Below are 12,622 nucleotides of genomic sequence, written 5' to 3'. Positions count from 1 at the left end.
AATTAGGGTTATCTAACAAGGAAACCCTAATTTGACTGCTTAAGCTCTAAGCAGCCCATGGACCCCTTCTGGAACATGCCTTGGACGATTTCTAATGGGCTTCCCCATAGAATTCGTCCAACCTATTATTCCAAGGTGATCCATAGCCCAATTGCAATTATCCTATAATTACAATTCCAGTCCCCTAAGTTTAATTAATCTCTTTTAGCCACTAAATTAATTCTTAATTAATTTTTGACTAATATTAATTAAACAGTATGATTTATCCTTTAATATATTATTCTTATAATATATTAATAAATCATAATTAAACCTTTCTCTCCTTAATTCATCCTACATATTGCTATGGTGAAGGCAACCCAAAAGGACCATGCTCACAATCGGGTCAAGTACATACCAAAATAGTTATGGACTTAGACACTAATCCAACAGTCACCCACTTGGATAAGTCTAATAACTATTTTGCATAACTTCATAACCTGATCAGCAATCGTAGCTTTCAAAAACCGTTGTCAACTCTGATCTTATCAGATACGCGTGTCCTTTAGATAAGGGATCATATATTCCTCCATTCTCAAGATATCGTATAGACGCAAGACATGAATTTGATCATTCTCTCTATACTGTTTCCCGACTTCCGATTTATGACGACTGACAACAGACTACAATTGAACACATCAACTTAGTCCCGGCTTGGCCAAGCGCTTAGGGTGTCATCACTAAATCATTGAGGGGCCCACAGATATCGCTTTTATCCCACTTTGGGTAAAAGGAATGGATAAACTTCGACTCAAATGCTCGCTTGCATTTACTGATCGAATCACACACAACAATAAGTTTTATAACACCAAGTTACTGGTGCGTTTTCTTGTTATCAATGCGCAACCGACCAAAAAATAACAACTCACACGTCTCGGTTTCAAGAATATACAATGTTATCGTCTCACAATTACTCATGATAAAAACCATGAAGTGATTCAAGTGAGCGTGGGTTTGATCCAATACTCTAATCTTATTAAAGCACTCATGAACTCTGCAGCAAACTTGTGCTATGTCTAAACACTTAGACAATCTACATACAGATTCATGACAGTCTTCCTTCACACCTACTCCCAACGTATGACCGACTGTGGATGTTTGAATAACCTAGTTATTCTGGAAGTCAAAACATGCAAAGTGAAACACAATAATAATACTTAATCCTATATGGTCCCAAAACTTTTGAGCGTAAATAAAACACTTTTTATTTAAACACCATATTTACTACTCATTATTCATTGTTTAATGTTTCAGAAAATCAACTTATTACTCGAATTATAACCACAATTGTCCCATGCTCCAAGCATGCACACTTTGGTTTCCTATGATCTTTACTTTGTGAAATAGATCAATTGAAGACATTTCCAATGAAACTCATTTCACAATTCCCAATCCTCATCGTTAGTGTAAGAACACAAGGTTCTCGCCACTACTAGAATATGTTAGATTCTAACATTTTATGCAACGATCCTTTCGCAAAGTCATAGCACAACAGTCACCAGGACTTGGCTAATGAAATTACAAGGTCTCTATCAGAAATTGTTACAAACAATTCTATATATGTGATGTCTCTCACTCAAAGTACATTCCTTTGAACATCCTTTTGCATAAAGTTTTCTAATCTAGACACAAATTCTCAATTTCCAACTCCCAATATTGAAACATTTCCATATTTTCCATATGACAACTCATTCTAAATAGAATCTTATCTATTCATAATAATGTCGATATGGTCCATCCAATACTATACTTCCAACTGCTCACAAGCAACAAATCCTTGGCGAACCTTAGATCGTCCTTTGATAGTTGTTTAATTATTTTAGTGAAATCCAGTTCTAGTCCCTTTTCCCTCTTAATGCCCTAGACATTTGGAAAATTTTAGAATGGTCAAATATTATAGCATTTGCAATCGATCCTATACCCTAAGCGTATGGGACACGATGCATAATGTCTTACATAAAGATATGATACTTTATCAATCTTCTGCCATAATATTTTATGTGTCACGTTCTCACAATTCGAACTATGAAGAGGGATGCCGTAATCATAATCGAAATTTGAGAACACACTATGTATCCTTTGACTAAATTTATTAAAATTTATCAATCTAAGCTTTAGATATTGAAACGAAGTATAATATTCTCTCCCTTAATTATAGCAAAACAATTTTTCAACCCTTGCGACGTTGCAAAGTATGACTCTTGTTTTCTATAATTAATATCGCTAACTTGCAATACTTAACATAATAATCATGCTCCCACTATCATGATGATTATTTTCTTACCAGCATAACACTTATGCTCCCACTAGCTTTGACATGTATTCAGAAAACAGCTGAACTTCCAGAGAACAATGGTTATTGAATTCCTTAAGTTCATATTTCTAATACTTGATGCTTTGATAAGCCTTTATCTAAGCTTCTTAAACTCATACACCTTTGCCTTGGAAAGCTCATATGTGTGTCTAAAGAAAATTCAGAACTTATGTTACTAAGTCCCAAATGTTCAGACTAATTGCCAAATCTCACAATTCGAACTATGAAGAGGGATGTCGTAATCATAATCGAATTTGAGAATACAATTTTCATAATTGCTATCTTCTTAAAATCTCTCTTAGTGAAAGCATTTCCTCACAATCATTTTCATGAAGGAGGGAAATCTTATGTCACTTAGACTTTATGGTGTATGTGTTCCTATCCATGTGAATTTGCCAAAACGAAGGTTTGCGACAAATCCAAAAACATATAGACTGAACTTTCTCAATCTTGATTTCTTGCCTCATGGTAACACGAGTGCCCACCATGTCTTCCAAGTAGTTTAGCAACTCACCCTTACATATCAATGTACCTTCCATTGATCAAGGTGCTTGCCTTTATGCATACAAATGAGAACCCATAGAACTCAGATGCATAATTAACTTAACTGGAATGGCGCAGAAAACAAAATTATGTCATCCACGATAGGTTACAAACCTCAAGTCGTGCGCTAGTGATGATCAATTAGGTTTATTCTTAATTTATTCTTGAAATTTTTCAAGACCATTAAGACTCCCACTAACTCCTTGACATATAAGGTTCTCTTGTCAAGAAACATTTCTTGACAAACAAATATTCAAGAGTTAGTGTAGTTTTTATCAAGACTAAACACTTCACAAAATTGGTCCTAGTTGGTCTTTGTCTTATCCAAGACATCACAACTTACCAATTTCAAATGTGCAAGAATAAGAAAACTTTTCCAAATTCCACATTTGATGAGTGTTATAAACCTACTTAAGACTTGTCACTCAATTCACAATCTTGGAGTATGACTCTTAAGACTTGATATTGGAACGAAGTATGATTGACTTATTGATTTAACTATTTCCATAATTCTCGATTCCTCTTCTTAGACATGCAAATGCACTAAGACTCACTTAGAGGACCAATTGAGAAATAGTTCTTAATCATTAAGACCTATCATAAAACACAATAAAAGGTACTCTCCCTTCTTCTTAGAATAGAGAAACTTTTATCTTTCTGCCTACTCGATTCTTCTTATTCGTTCTGCTATTGATTGAAACTCTTTCGATCAACTCAGAATTATACTTAATCTTATAAGTACAACCATATTTACTAAACTTTAGTAAATCATGACAAATATCTTTATCACTCTTGTGGTGGACTTGATCAACGCACAACCTAGTGTACTCGATCTCCTAGTCCTTCTCTTGACACTTTGTCAAAGATTTAGTCTAATTTCCAAATATGAAGTTTCTCATTCATCACGCAACCAAGTTGTATGATTCCAAGTTTCTGTCCAATTGAAACTTGGGCGATGAGAATCTTCCCTTATTTGGTAAATTCTCGACATTTCCACAAATAACATAATTAAGAATCAAATCCATTATTGCTAATAATAGAAACAATTAAACATCAATTTTTCATTCACACCATTGCAAGGATAAATAAATAAGACAAAATCAAAATTTATTTTATTGCGGAAAAATTTGTCCTCACAATGCAATTCAACTGAAAAACTATGCTATTACATATTTCTAATCAATCTATCCTAACTCTAGAGCAGCAACTCAAAAATCTGATCTTCGAATCCATGCGATCAAAATCCATTTCTTCATGATCAGATTCAGCACGCTTCTTCCTTAAGCTTCCTCTCTTTTCTTCGATCCTGCAAAACATCAAAATGTAATCTTATCACATCATGTATCAAGAATAAAAAAATAGGAACTTACAGAGTTAGATAATGGATTTTACCTGAAGTAGAGTCATATTCCTTGACTCTCCCATCTCTTAGATCTCTCAGGTAGTTTGGGCAGCTTCGTCTCCAATGCCCCTTCTCTTGGCAGTAAAAGCAAATGGACTCCTTTGGTACATAGCAAGGGACAATCTCAGCCTTTTCTGGACTTCCAATGTAGCCAGTGTCCAATGAAGTATGGGAGTATGATCGACCAATCAAGTTTGCTTGACCAGTGTGCCAAATCATCGCTGATTCAGCAGCAATAAGCAAATAGGTTAAATCAATGAGGGTCACGTCGTGAACCATCGCATAGTACTCTCTTACGAACTCACTATACGAATCAGGAAGTGACTGAAGAACCCAGTCAACAGCCAACATCTCTGAGATATCGACACCCAACATCCTTAACCTATCAATGTGTGACTTCATCTCTAAGACGTGTGCACACACAGGTTTCCCATCTTCGTGCTTACTTGCCAATAGGGATTGAGTGAGCTTGAACTTTTCAAGCCTTTGAACTTGTGGGCCAGGGAGAACAATTGGAGGAGGTGGAGGAACTGAAGCATGACTCTCATTTCCTTGATCGTATCTTGAAACGCCATCTTCATTTGGAAAGCTTGTTCCAATGGATTTAGGAAGACCAATATTAGATTCAGACATCTACAAAACGGGAGAAAATTCAAGTTAGTTGATAAGAATCCTTGATGTAACACCAAATGAAACATCAAGGCTAGGATCCAACACAATACTCTACAACCTAGAAGAGGGATGTCGTAATCTAGTTGCAGAATATTTGAAGGTAGGTAAATGACGATTTACCAATTTCCACCATGAAAAACGAAAATGAAGTTTAAGTTTTAAATGAATTGAAACTCCTAGATCTTTTGAGATTCATTGAACTTTTCAATGACATGTTTAATCTCGATTATGCCCTTCAAATTTGCGACTGGGATGCCGATGATCACAAACAAGGTGTGAATAACCATACGAATCTACGTGATGCACTCAATGATACTATCACCTAATCAATGTGCCAGTTAACCACACACGCTCCATTGATCTATGATAAACATCGAGCCACCCTTCACAACCAATGTCAACCCCAAATTAGTGTGCCGGTTAACCACGCACGCTCCACTAACGTTTGGCAAGGGTGTGAAGTGTAATTCCATGGATTAGCATACAAATTCACATTTTGCCTAAAGTAACTATGATTTGGGAATTTGTGAAAGCATTTAGTTACTTTGTACTTCATTATACTTATAATGGAAGGTTTCGTCCTATCCTACCCGTTCGGCTAACGACCCTCCACCAGTCAAGAGTGCGGTGGGTAAGAGTGGATACCCATTCAATCGCCATTTTATAGGCAATTTCCTTAAACACCCCTTATAGACCAGTTTCGTGAATGAGGCCTACTAACGGTAAGACTGACTGTTTACTCATACATATATATAATATTAGACTTTTAATGTTATATATAGTATAGGGTGTATTTTACATTTTTTTAAAATACTAGGTGGTCTAATTTAATAAATTATACTTTTAATTTTAATTAAATGTAAACCAAAACTTTATGGATTTATTAACTCACTTTTAGTTATACACTTTAATTAATTAACAAAACCATAAGGGTGTATTTGAACTTTTCAAAATGCGAGGGTTTTAGAATTTAACATTTCAAAATCAAACTTTTAATCAACTTTTAAATTCCAAAATTTGAGGGCAAGTTTTGAAATTTTTCAAAACATTAGGGTTTAGAATTTAAATCTTTCAAAATTAACATTTAATCCAAAAATTTTAATTCCAAAACTTGAGGACAAGTTTTGAAACTTTTTCAAAACATTAGGGTTTAACTATTTAAATTTCAAAAACAAAACTATTAAGTTCAAATTTAAACTATAAAACCTAAAGGGTGTAAATAAAAACTTTTCAAACTTACTAGGTCAAATATTTATCTTATAATAATCATATGTTATCCATATTTAACCAAATCCATCAATTTTGATAAGGATAATCATTCCAAACATAAAAAATCGATTTTAGGCAATAAAAACGAGTTTTGGTAATTATCCACATCAAAATCTGACCAAAAATTCGAAAAACCCGGCAACTGAACAGCCAACTCGTCGAGTCCTCTTTGGAACTCGTCTAGTTCAAGCTACTCGTCGAGTTCTAAGAGCAACTCGGCGAGTTCATCAGGCAGACAGCAAGAAATTTCGATTTTCAGGTCTTTGGCAGTTCAATTATGCATCTATTCAATAGAAAAACGACCTAGGCTCTGATACCACTTATGGGTTTTGAGCATAACATCAAACCAATGGTGTTCATGCAACCCTAATTGCTTGGATCTAGTTTTTCTACTTTGAACATGCAATAAACTTCCAAGACTTATAAACCCTAGATCTAGCACACAATTAATCAAATTAACATATAAACTAGGGTTTAGATCTTACCTTGATTGTTATGTAGCAATAACAATCAATTCCTTGCTTTGATTGGCTTCCGAAAGCTTAGTGCCTCAAGTGTTGCACCTCTAATGGAGTCACAAACACCACTAAGCAATTGGATGAAGAAGAGAAGAGAGGGAAGGCACCAAAAACGGCTGGAAACCCTAAAGGATTAGTTGTCCACGTTTTTGGGGCTTAGGGGCTCCTTAAATAGGTAGGCAATTAGGGTTATCTAACAAGGAAACCCTAATTTGACTGCTTAAGCTCTAAGCAGCCCATGAACCCCTTCTGGAACATGCCTTGGACGATTTCTAATGGGCTTCCCCATAGAATTCGTCCAACCTATTATTCCAAGCTGATCCATAGCCCAATTGCAATTATCCTATAATTACAATTCCAGTCCCCTAAGTTTAATTAATCTCTTTTAGCCACTAAATTAATTCTTAATTAATTCTTGACTAATATTAATTAAACAATATGATTTATCCTTTAATATATTATTCTTATAATATATTAATAAATCATAATTAAACCTTTCTCTCCTTAATTCATCCTACATATTGCTATGGTGAAGGCAACCCAAAAGGACCATGCTCACAATCGGGTCAAGTACATACCAAAATAGTTATGGACTTAGATACTAATCCAACAGTCACCCACTTGGATAAGTCTAATAACTATTTTGCATAACTTCAGAACCTGATCAACAATCGTAGCTTTCAAAAACCCCTAGGGTTTAGAAGGGAGTTGGTCCCCTAGGGTTTAGAACCTGATCAGCAATCGTAGGTGTGGAAGGTAGTATGGGCCCGTACTACTGAAAGCACAGGACCCATACGCGTAGCAAGGAAGTCACAACCCCTAGGGTTTAGAAGGGAGTTGGTCCCCGGTTATCTAGGCGGATTGTCTGATATTTTTCCTCTTCTATTTTCAGTATGGTGGTTACGAGGCGTGTCGTGACTGGATCCGGATCGGGATCAAGTCAGGGTGATCAGGGGGCCCCAGTGGCACCTGAGATTATCGGTCAGGAGGGGCCAATGTTGACAGAGGATCGGGTCAGGGAGATCATCCGCGAGGAGGTGGTCGATATTGTCTGGGGTCAGATTCCGGAGTTGTTTGGGACTATTAAGTCCGCTATGAGGGAGTACTTCGATGATCGTTATGCAGCTCTTACTGAGACGGATGCTGCGACAGCTACAACGGTTGTAACAACGGCAGGAGGAGGAGCCGGTCGGGGCTTCCAGTATCGGGACTTCGATAATACGAAGTCCCCTACCTTTGACGGAGTTCAGGATCCGATTGTTGCGATGAGATGGTTGTCGGACGTGGAGGGATGTTTCTTCACGTGTTCGTGCCCTGCTGAGCAGAGGGTGAGGTGTGCTCTGCACCTTTTGAGGCTCGGGGCGAAGGATTAGTGGAGGTTGACTACGAGATCATATTCTGACACGCAGCGGGCTGCGGTTACTTGGGATCAGTTCCGAGACATGTTCAGTACCTGTTACGTTCCGCGGGTTGAGCGGGAGAGATTGGCTCAGGAGTTTTTGGAGCTTAGACAGGATTCAGAGTCGGTGACGGAGATCACCAGGATGTTTACGGAGAGGGCAATGTTCTGCCCTGAGTTTGCTTCGGAGCAGGCCCAGATGACCCGGTATCTGAGCATGCTCAAGAGGGACATCAGACAGTTTGTATCCACGCAGAGATGTGATACTTTGTTGGAGTTGCAGGAGGCCGCCAGGCGGCGTGAGCTAGAGATTGAGCTCCAGCTGAGGGAGCAGAGGCAGGCCTCGGTGCAATCGCAGCCTGCGCCGAAACGGATGAGGGCCGCTGATTATCGTCAGGAAAGCCAGAGGAGTCACACTTGTGGGAAGTGCGGTAAGGTACATGATGGAGTTTGTCGATCTTCTTCTGGGTGCCACAAGTGTGGCAAGGAAGGCCACATAGCCAGGGATTGCAGGCAGCAGGCTCCAGCTGCCGGAGTCCAACTTTGTTATCATTGTGATCAGGTGGGCCATATGAAGGCCCAGTGTCCTCTCTTGGCTGCCAGGCCAGTGCAGGTCCCAGCACCAGCCACGTTGAGAGTTACTGACGGGGATCAGGGTCGAGCAGAGCCTCCGAAGGCTCCAGGGCGTGCTTATCAGCTTGTGCCCGAGGAGATCGGGACAGCGCCAGAGGTGACAGTCGGTATGTCTTTTCCTTCTATATCTTGTTCATGTTATTATGAGTTGTTTGTTTCATGCATAAGTTATTAGAGCATAGTAGATGATAGTGAGAAGTTATTATTGAGAAATTATAGAGGGGTAGTATCTGGTGATGCATTCAAGAGAGAGGAAGGTCATGATCCAGAGATTCTGAATCATCAGCGGGAACTCGAATCCCTTGAAGTTCGTTGTCTCGGATTGGGACGATTGAGTCGCATACCAGCTTCGCCGCCGGTAGACAGTAGTTAGTGCTCTAAGTGGGAGAGAATTGGAAATTCTCGGATTGGGCGTGGTTTGGAAGGATGTCGCCTGACGCAGTTTGGATGACGGTTGTGGGAAGTGGTGCGATGAGGCGTTTCAGTTATAGTAAGAACCCTGTATGTATGGTGGATCTTGAGCGAGCAGTGAGGATACTGCTATGCTATAACAATCAGTGGAGTTGTTCCCAAGTGACGGAAATGTTGAGGGGCATGAGGAAGACTCTTTATGGATTGTAGGTTATACAATCAGTTTCTGAGTATATATACGTGTTATGGGATAGCGACGTGCTCCACAAGTGGAAGATGTAGAGTGAGGTTCCGACATTTTGGCACTGACTGATGATGCGAAGTCATGGTTCAGGTCTCCTTGGAAGAGGAGAAGGTGAGTAACTCCGGATTGGAGATTTGGACAAAGGAGCTAGAGATAGCGGAGTTGATAGACTCGGGAGCAGTCTAGACCGGCGCTGAGAACCGTGTGAGGATATTCCAGTAATAGGTCGTGGACCTAGAGATCGCGAGAGTGATGTTCCCTGTCATGGTACGTTTGGAGTAGACGTGATGTCGAGATTTGGGTGAGTTACACTCGGTTGTGTCGAATCAGAGTATATTGGGGGGGGGGGGGGCTGCAAGGTTGGATCCTTGGGCTTCAAGTACGGTTGTAGGCATGGGTTATGTGAGTAGTGGTATTCCAATCTAGGGTATTCCATCATGAAGATGACCGGACCCTATGATTGATTGGACCTGGTGTGTTTGGTATTCCAACCCGAGGGTTGATTGGGCCAAAACATGCGTGGGGAATGCGAGGGTATACCATCCTTGGGATGACGGGACCCGTTATAGGCGTACCTAGTATTCCAGCCCGAGGCTGATTGGGCTAGGTACGAATGATTATGTGATATAGCTGGTTGATTCATGGGAGTTGCTAGAAGCTGAAGGATGCAGTATCCTGTCATGGTAAAAAGGGAATAGATTCGGGATGGGAACAGGATTCGTTCCCTATTGCAGGTTATCCGGGTTATCGTCAGTTTTGGGCGAAGGAAAGGTGGATTAGTGTTATAGCAGAGCTCAATGGATTATTGTGGTGTCTAACTTTCGCAAGTCTCGAAGGTGTGTTCAGGTCAGGAAGGTGGCATTATCATCAGGTGATACTGGATTGATGTGTTCTGACATTAAGTAGAAAAGGCCGGTGGTCGGCCGGGAGTATTGGGAAGGATACCACACGAGAAGAAGTTATTTTAAAAGGGGTACAGTGGTGGGGTCTGGAAGGGCCTGAGTTGATTGGGAAATCGGAGTCTGCAGTGCAAGAGGTATATTCAGAATCGTATACTGCAGCAGGCTTCGAGGACGAAGCCTAATTTAAGTGGGGGAGAGTTGTAACATCCCAAAATTTAGAAGTATGATTGAAGGACTTAAGTGTAAATTGAAGAAGGTACTCGACGAGTAGGTACGCTTACTCGTCGAGTCGGAGCAGGTTCTGGTCGCGAGTTAAGTGACCAACTCGCCGAGTCGGCATCTGGACTCGACGAGTTGGTGCTGAAAAGAGAAAACCCTAATCTTAAGGGTTGCACCCTATTTAAAGAACCATATGTCCTCCCTTCAGCCTCCTTATTTCCCTTGAGAGTCAGTAAACCGTAAAAATCGTGTGAGCTTCCATTGTTAAAGAGATTTGAGCTTTGGAGGAGGAATATTGAGAAGGGAGCTTGAAGATCAAGAGGCTAGCATCAAGGGATTGGTGTAGATCCAGAATCTACTTCAGCTTGGGCACATTTTGGAGGTAACAAGCTGCTACCTTGAGTCTATTGCATTTATATCTATTCAAGAATGAGATTTGGGGCCATTTTGGCATGTTAAGGATCTATTTCGGGTTAGGGGTCTAGATCTGAGGTTGCTACTTCAGATCTAGACTTGTCTTGGTCCAGAAACTCACAAAGTATCAGCCCTTGGTTTGTTGGTGAAGCATCCTTGTCTTAAACCTTAGCCCTAAAGTGATTTGGGCTTATAGCTCCTTGTTTCCACATAAAGGTTGCAACTTTACGTGAGAATCATGCCCTAGAAGAGTGGATCTACAGTTTGGAGCCCCTGCATGACTCGAAAAGCCTCTGTATAAATAAAGGACTGAAGAGACTCGGCGAGTTTGTTCTTGGACTCGACGAGTCTGTTGAAGATAGGCGTGGACTCGACGAGTTGGAGGAACAACTCGGCGAGTCTGTCGAAGATTGTCGTGGACTCGGCGAGTCTGTTCTTAGACTCGACGAGTCAGAACGCAAGACCCCAACCTCTTCTGGTTAAGACTCAGATCAGTGAGTTGAGTGGTGACTCAGTGAGTTGGACATGACAGAACTCAGAGATTGTTGACTCGACGAGTCATGGGGTGACTCGGCGAGTCAAGTTGTGATATAAGAGTTTTCTGAAGTTGGGAACTCGGCGAGTCAGCGGGTTGACTCGGCGAGTAGGGTTAATAAGGAAAGTTGACCTTGGCTAGGACTTTGACTTTGACCAGTTTGACCTTTAAGGGTATTATGGTAATTTGGATATTTATGTCAATGGATCATTGATGGCTATAGGTGTTGGAGTTTAGGGTAGTGCTTCGGGATTGTGCTTTCGTGGTTCGGTTCGGCAGTTGCAAGGTGAGTTATCCTCACTATACCCAAGGGTCTAAGGCACCAAGGCCGACCCTTTGATTTGTTATTTGAGATAGTTACTGCTGTGATATGTTAGTTGGCATCCTGGTAGATAGGATGGCTTTATGATGGTATGTTCTGTTAGTTGACATCCTGGTAGATAGGATGGCTATATGATGGTATGCTCTGTTAGATCGGTATTCTGGTAGATTGGATGTGGCTATGCTTAGTGACCTGTAGTTGGTCTGACTGTCTGTATGCTGGTAGGAGATTACCTGTTATATGTGCACGTGTTGAGCAGTAGTAGAGGGTATTCCATCCCGGTAGGATGATAGGGCCCTAGCATGTTGTCTTGTAGACTGTTATATGGTTATTTGATAGGTGTACATGTTTGCTAGTATGCGGGCATTCCAACCCGATGGTTGAGGGCCAGGAGTATTCCATCCCGGTAGGATGATTGGACTCATAGTAGGTGGGCATTCCAACGTGATGGTTGAGGGCCTGGGGTATTCCATCCCGAGGGATGATTGGACCCATAGTAGTTAGTGTATATATAGTAGGTGGGCATTCCAACCCGATGGTTGAGGGCCAGGAGTATTCCATCCCGGTAGGATGATTGGACTCATAGTAGGTGGGCATTCCAACCTGATGGTTGAGGGCCTGGGGTATTCCATCCCGAGGAATGATTGGACCCATAGTAGTTATTGTATGTATAGGTGTGTGGGCATTCCAACCCGATGGTTGTGGGTCGAGAGTATTCCATCCCACAGATGATTGGACTCGTAGTATGTTGGCATTCCAACCCGACGGTTGAGGGCCTGGGGTATT

The sequence above is a fragment of the Lactuca virosa genome, chromosome 5 (genome assembly GCF_052849685.1).
Source record: "Lactuca virosa cultivar CGN04683 chromosome 5, Lactuca_virosa_CGN04683_v6, whole genome shotgun sequence".
NCBI lineage: Eukaryota > Viridiplantae > Streptophyta > Magnoliopsida > Asterales > Asteraceae > Lactuca > Lactuca virosa.
Note: the sequence above shows the minus strand (reverse complement) of the source record.